This window comes from Podarcis vaucheri (genome assembly GCF_965113315.1).
Source record: "Podarcis vaucheri genome assembly, chromosome: 7".
Taxonomy (NCBI): Eukaryota; Metazoa; Chordata; class Lepidosauria; order Squamata; family Lacertidae; genus Podarcis; species Podarcis vaucheri.
The window spans coordinates 11839471-11846661 of NC_138765.1; the positions used below are offsets into that span (position 1 = coordinate 11839471).

The 7191-nt window shown below is 43.1% G+C and overlaps 1 pseudogene across 1 annotated transcript in view; it reads right to left on the minus strand.

The window, feature by feature from the left end:
* Positions 1 to 3750: 3750 nt before the first annotated feature.
* Positions 3751 to 7191, minus strand: part of LOC309536994 — a 9425-nt pseudogene continuing 5984 nt past the window's right edge. The window contains exons 4-6 of the transcript XR_014224733.1: positions 5829 to 5876; positions 4606 to 4638; positions 3751 to 3799 (exon numbers count right to left, since the gene is read on the minus strand). The product of XR_014224733.1 is annotated as an uncharacterized misc_RNA (transcript). The remainder of the gene's footprint in view (positions 3800 to 4605; positions 4639 to 5828; positions 5877 to 7191) is intronic.

Consider the following 7191-nt stretch of genomic DNA (forward strand, 5'->3'; position numbering starts at 1 on the left):
CAGATGGGGCTTGAGAGAGAACCAAGGGACAAGCCATGTTGTTGTTTAGTCGTTTAGTCGTGTCCGACTCTTCGTGACCCCATGGACCAGAGCACGCCAGGCACTCCTGTCCTCCACTGCCTCCCGCAGTTTGATCAAACTCATGTCCTCCACTGCCTCCCGCAGTTTGATCAAACTCATGCTAGTAGCTTCAAGAACACCATCCAACCATCTCATTCTCTGTCGTCCCCTTCTCCTTGTGCCCTCCATCTTTCCCAACATCAGGGTCTTTTCCAGGGAGTCCTCTCTTCTCATGAGGTGGCCAAAGTATTGGAGCCTCAGCTTCACGATCTGTCCTTCCAGTGAGCACTCAGGGCTGATTTCCTTCAGAATGGAGAGGTTTGATCTTCTTGCAGTCCATGGGACTCTCAAGAGTCTCCTCCAGCACCATAATTCAAAAGCATCAATTCTTCGGCGATCAGCCTTCTTTATGGTCCAGCTCTCACTTCCATACATCACTACTGGGAAAACCATGGCTTTTACTATACGGACCTTTGTTGGCAAGGTGATGTCTCTGCTTTTTAAGATGTTGTCTAGGTTTGCCATCGCCTTTCTCCCAAGGAGCAGGCGTCTTTTAATTTCGTGACTGCTGTCACCATCTGCAGTGATCATGGAGCCCAAGAAAGTAAAATCTCTCACTGCCTCCATTTCTTCCCCATCTATTTGCCAGGAGGTGATGGGCCCAGTGGCCATGATCTTCGTTTTTTTGATGTTGAGCTTCAGACCATATTTTGCACTCTCCTCTTTCACCCTCATTAAAAGGTTCTTTAATTCCTCTTCACTTTCTGCCATCAAGGTTGTGTCATCTGCATATCTGAGGTTGTTGATATTTCTTCCGGCAATCTTAATTCCGGCTTGGGATTCATCCAGCCCAGCCTTTCGCATGATGAATTCTGCATATAAGTTAAATAAGCAGGGAGACAATATACAGCCTTGCCGTACTCCTTTCCCAATTTGGAACCAATCAGTTGTTCCATATCCAGTTCTAACTGTAGCTTCTTGTCCCACATAGAGATTTCGCAGGAGACAGATGAGGTGATCAGGCACTCCCATTTCTTTAAGAACTTGCCATAGTTTGCTGTGGTCAACACAGTCAAAGGCTTTTGCATAGTCAATGAAGCAGAAGTAGATGTCTTTCTGGAACTCTCTGGCTTTCTCCATAATCCAGCGCATGTTTGCAATTTGGTCTCTGGTTCCTCTGCCTCTTCTAAATCCAGCTTGCACTTCTGGGAGTTCTCGGTCCACATACTGCTTGAGCCTTCCTTGTAGAATTTTAAGCATAACCTTGCTAGCATGTGAAATGAGTGAAATTGTGCGGTAGTTGGAGCATTCTTTGGCACTGCCTTTCTTTGGGATTGGAATGTAGACTGATCTTCTCCAATCCTCTGGCCACTGCTGAGTTTTCCAAACTTGCTGGCATATTGAGTGTAGCACCTTAACAGCATCATCTTTTAAAATTTTAAACAGTTCAGCTGGAATACCATCACTTCCACTGGCCTTGTTATTTGCAGTGCTTTCTAAGGCCCATTTGACTTCACTCTCCAGGATGTCTGGCTCAAGGTCAGCAACCACACTACCTGGGGTGTACGAGACATCCATATCTTTCTGGTATAATTCCTCTGTGTATTCTTGCCACCTCTTCTTGATGTCTTCTGCTTCAGTTAGATCTTTACCACTTTTGTCCTTTATTATGGTAATCTTTGTACGAAATGTTCCTTTCATATTTCTGATTTTCTTGAACAGATCTCTGGTTCTTCCCATTCTGTTGCTTTCCTCTATTTCTTTGCATTGCTCGTTTAAGAAGGCCTTCTTGTCTCTCCTTGCTGTTCTTTGGAAATCTGCATTCAATTTCCTGTATCTTTCACTATCTCCCTTGCATTTTGCTTGCCTTCTCTCCTCCGCTATTTGTAAGGCCTCGTTGGACAGCCACTTTGCTTTCTTGCATTTCTTTTTCATTGGGATGGTTTTAGTTGCTGCCTCCTGTATAATGTTGCGAGCCTCCATCCATAGTTCTTCAGGCACTCTGTCCAGCAAATCTAAATCCTTAAACCTGTTCCTCACTTCCACTGTGTATTCATAAGGGATTTGGTTTAGATTGTATCTTACCTGTCCAGTGGTTTTTCCTACTTTCTTCAGTTTAAGCTTGAATTTTGCTATAAGGAGCTGATGATCTGAGCCACAGTCAGCTCCAGGTCTTGTTTTTGCTGACTGTATAGAGCTTCTCCATCTTTGACTGCAGAGAATATAATCAATCTGATTTCGATGTTGCCCATCTGGGGATGTCCATGTGTAGAGTCATCTCTTGTGTTGTTGGAAAAGCGTGTTTTGATGACCAGCTTGTTCTCTTGACAGAACTCTATTAGCCTTTGCCCTGCTTCGTTTTGATCTCCAAGGCCAAACTTGCCAGTTGTTCCTTTTATCTCTTGATTCCCTACTTTAGCATTCCAATCCCCTATAATGAGCAGAACATCCTTCTTTGGTGTCACTTCGATAAGGTTTTGTAAGTCTTCATAGAACTGGTCAATTTCAGTTTCTTCAGCACCAGTAGTTGGTGCATAAACTTGGATTACTGTGATGTTAAAAGGTCTGCCTTGGATTCGTATCGAGATCATTCTATCATTTTTGAGACTGCATCCCAGTACAGCTTTCGCCACTCTTTTGTTGACTATGAGGGCCACTCCATTTCTCTTACGGGTTTCTTGCCCACAGTAGTAGATATGGTAGTCATCCGAACTGAATTCGCCCATTCCCGTCCATTTTAGCTCACTGATGCCCAGGATGTCAATATTTATTCTTGCCATCTCATTTTTGACCACATCCAACTTACCCAGGTTCATGGTTCTTACATTCCAGGTTCCTATGCAATATTTTTCTTTACAGCATTGGACTTTCCTTTCGCTTCCATGCATATCCACAACTGAGCGTCCTTTCGGCTTTGGCCCAGCCGCTTCATCAGCTCTGGATCTACTTGTACTTGTCCTCCGCTCTTCCCCAGTAGCATGTTGGACACCTTCCGACCTGAGGGGCTCATCTTCCAGTGTCATAACTTTTATATGCCTGTTGTCTTTGTCCATGGAGTTTTCTTGGCAGGGATACTGGAGTGGCTTGCCGATTCCTACTCCAGGTGGATCACGTTTGGTCAAAACTCTCCACTATGACCTGTTCATCTTGTGTGCCCTGCTCGGCGTAGTTCATAGCTTCTCTGAGTTCTTCAAGCCCCTTCGCCACGGCAAGGCAGTGATCCATGAAGGGGGGACAAGCCATAGAGGAGGAAAAGAAGAAGAAGAAGAAGAAGAAGAAGAAGAAGAAGAGGAGGAGGAGGAGGAGTTTGGATTTGATATTCCGCTTTATCACTCCCCAAAGGAGTCTCAAAGCGACTAACATTCTCTTTTCCCTTCCTCCCCCACAACAAATACTCTGTGAGGTGCGTGGGGCTGAGACACTTCAGAGAAGTGTGACTGGCCCAAGGTCACCCAGCAGCTGCATGTGGAGGAGCGGGGAAGCGAACCCGGTTTCCCAGATTAGGAGTCCACCACTCTTAACCACTACACCACATTGGCTCAGAAAGCTTAGGAAGAAGGAGGAATCAGAACCATGAGACAGGCCAAGTAGAGGTCTGAAACTGAAAAAAAAGGATGGCACTTTTTTCCGATTCTCTTTTTAATTACCCACATGTGGGCCCCACAAATCTTATTTTCCTCCCACCGGTACTTACCCAGGTCGGACATTGTGGCTGCTTAATATCAGCTGATTCTCCATCCTAAGGAAACAAATAGAATCTCAGAGGTGGGCTTGGGACTCAGAGTTCCCAAAACAGGACCAGAATCTCCCCCCTTTTCCAGCTCCTCTCCCCAATGCCGCCCCCCAGGATACAGCTAAGAACCTGATTAAAGGACATGTCAGCATCCTACACATCTGGATAGGCTTGCCTAAACAAAAATGTTTTTAGCCGGTAAAGAGTACATGCCTTAGGCTGAGGGGACAATGAAAGGCCTGGTGTCAAGAAGCAGAGAGTTCCAAAGTTTTGCAATCTTTGCCAGAACCAAGAAAAGTACAGATTGACAAATTTGCCAATTTTGGTTCTCTAAATTTCTTGTTTCCCCAGCATTTGAGTGCGAATTTCTCATAATGAACCCATTTTTGTTTAATCAACACCCCCTCCCATAAAATAAACCAATCATTTTTGGGAGGGTTGCTTTCACAAACATGCATTTATATGCACATTTTAGTATATGCATTTCTGAACACATTTTTTTGCCTGGAGAACTGCATGGCGACATTTAGGGAAATGTGGATTTTGAAGGATAACTGTGCTTCAGTTCACATTAGGCAAGCTCAATTTTAAACAAGAACAGAATCATTTCCCACAGGAAAACTGGAGAGGCCATGTTCGTTCTCTGGCTGAGGGACCCTCCATGGGTCCCCTCAATTTGCATTCACTGAACCCTCATTTAACCCCCAAAGGTGGACATGGAGTCCCGGAGCTCTGAGACCACTCCAGCCCACCAAAGCTGGTCTTCTTCCAAAAACAGGATCTGGGCTGTATCCTAAAGGCCTGCGATTTACCTTGCGTGAGAAGGTCTGTTGCTTCCCATAGAGCTGAGGAAAGAGGAAAAACAGCAAAGAATTCACGTGTGAGAAGTTTATTTCTGCCTCCCACAAGCGCCAGCTTCCCTTCTTTGACATCCATGGAGAAGTTTTGCAACAGTTTTAAACTGTTGAGGGGCATTTTGAACATATGGAGGAATTGTGTGTGCATGGTTTTAAAAATAAAATAAAATCTGCAGACAGTGTATATTTTTAGGACCCATCTGATTTCTGTAACTGTAAGTTGTTTTAAACCATTTTAAATGTTTTCATGTTCTAACCTGCCCTGGGACCTTAGGGTTAAGGGCAATGAATGAATAAATGATATGAATCACAGTGAGGAAGACCACGACTGACTGTTGAAGTCATGTTCAGTTTTCTGCTCTGCATACCTGCAATTTCACGGTCATATTATGGATGAGGGAACATCCCTTCCCCAATAACAATACAAATTTTGTGCAACATCAGTTTCCATTTGAATAACTGGGCCCCACCCCACCTTTGTCCCCAAAGGTGGAAATGGAATTCCAGAAGCCTGCCCTCCCTCTCTGCCTCCTGGCCAATGTTCTTTAATCATACCTGAAGGAGCGTCTCCACCCCCATTGTTCTGTCCAGATGCTGAGGTCCAGCACCGAGGGCCTTCTGGTGGTTCCCTCACTGCGATAAGCAAAGCTACAGGGAACCAGGCAGAGGGCCTTCTCGGTAGTGGCGCCCTCCCTGTGGAACGCCCTCCCATCAGATGTCAAAGCGATAAACAACTACCTGACATTTAGAAGACATCTGAAGGCAGCCCTGTTCAGGGAAGTTTTTAATGTGTGACATCTTAGTGTATTTTTGGTCTTTGTGGAAGCCGCCCAGAGTGGCTCGGGAAACCCAGCCAGATGGGCAGGGTACAAATAATAAATTACTATTATTATTATTATTATTATTATTATTATTATTATTATTATTAATACGCCGCCGATCTAGCAGGGTTTCCCCAGCCATTCTGGGCAGCTATCAGAATATATAAAACATAATAAAGCATCAAACATTTTAAAAAGTCCTGATACAGGGCTGCCTTCAGATGTCTTCTAAAAGTTATGTCGTTCTTAACTTTTAGAAGACATCTTAACTTATGTAGTTTCCGGTTTTTGGAGAGAAAATCTGGTTTTCTCCAAAAAGAGAGATTTCAGGCTCCATCCTGTAGGTTTGCTACTTACCGTGCTGTAGGAGGCATGATGGTTACCACGGTGGGGTCCGAATCATCGCTAAAGAAACAGGGGAAAGGATCAAAGAGTTTATATATATATATATATATAATATTTATTAAAGTTTCAAAAAAAGAAATTACATAAAAACAAGAAATCCAAAGGTAAAAGACAAAAATAAAAATACAAGAAAAATACAGAATAATAATAATAAAAAAATAAGTGAACTTACAGAAAAAAGGGGGGGGAATGAACCTTTCCATATCTTACATTCATATCCTTGTTTCCCTGACCTCCTTATACCTCCCTTTTTTGTGTTCCAATTCAATTAATTAATTCAGCAATTTCTTTCCCTCCTTATTATCCTGATCTTTGATCTTAATATATTATAACATTAAATTTTTACCTATTTAGAAATCCAATTTTTCCATATTCTTTTATATCATTACAGCTAGAAACCACTTAACTTCAATCAAACATCATTCTAACATTCATTAATTTTGCAATACTTCTGTAAATAGTCTTTAAATTTCTTCCAATCTTCTTCCACCAACTCTTCTCCCTGGTCTCAGATTCTACCAGTCATTTCCGCCAATTCCATGTAGTCCATCACTTTCATTTGCCATTCTTCCACAGTGGGTAAATCTTGTGTCTTCCAATACTTTGCGATGAGTATTCTTGCTGCTGTTGTAGCATACATAAAGAAAATTCTGTCCTTCTTTAACACCGATTGGCCGACTATGCCCAGGAGAAAGGCCTCTGGTTTCTTCAAGAAGGTATATTTAAATACTTTTTTCAATTCATTATAGATCATCTCCCAGAAAGCCTTAATCCTTGGGCACGTCCACCAAAGGTGAAAGAAGGTACCTTCAGTTTCTTTACATTTCCAACATTTATTATCGGGCAAATGATAGATTTTTGCAAGCTTGACTGGTGTCATGTACCACCTGTATATCATTTCCATAATATTCTCTCTTAAGGCATTGCTTGCCGTAAACTTCATACCTGTGGTCCATAACTGTTCCCAGTCAGCCATCATTATGTTATCAAAGAGTTTAGGAGGGAGAATTTTGGCGCCTCTCCATTGTGTCAAAGATGGTCGCTTCTTTAGAAAAGTTCCATGTCCCTTATTTGACTGGGGCTCTGTTTTCTGCTGTTCACTGAGTCTCTTTGGGGCTTAATTTGCCTTCTGGGGACACCTCATTCAGTGTTTTGGCGTGAGATGCTACCGTTGTCATTCAACTCCCCTCCCCAGGGTCTAGTCAACATATGTCTTGGTGGGTTGATGAGATACATCTTCAGGACATAGGAACGTCCAAGGAGGCTGCTGGATGAGGCCAATGGCTCATGTAGTCCACCATCCTTTTCTCACACC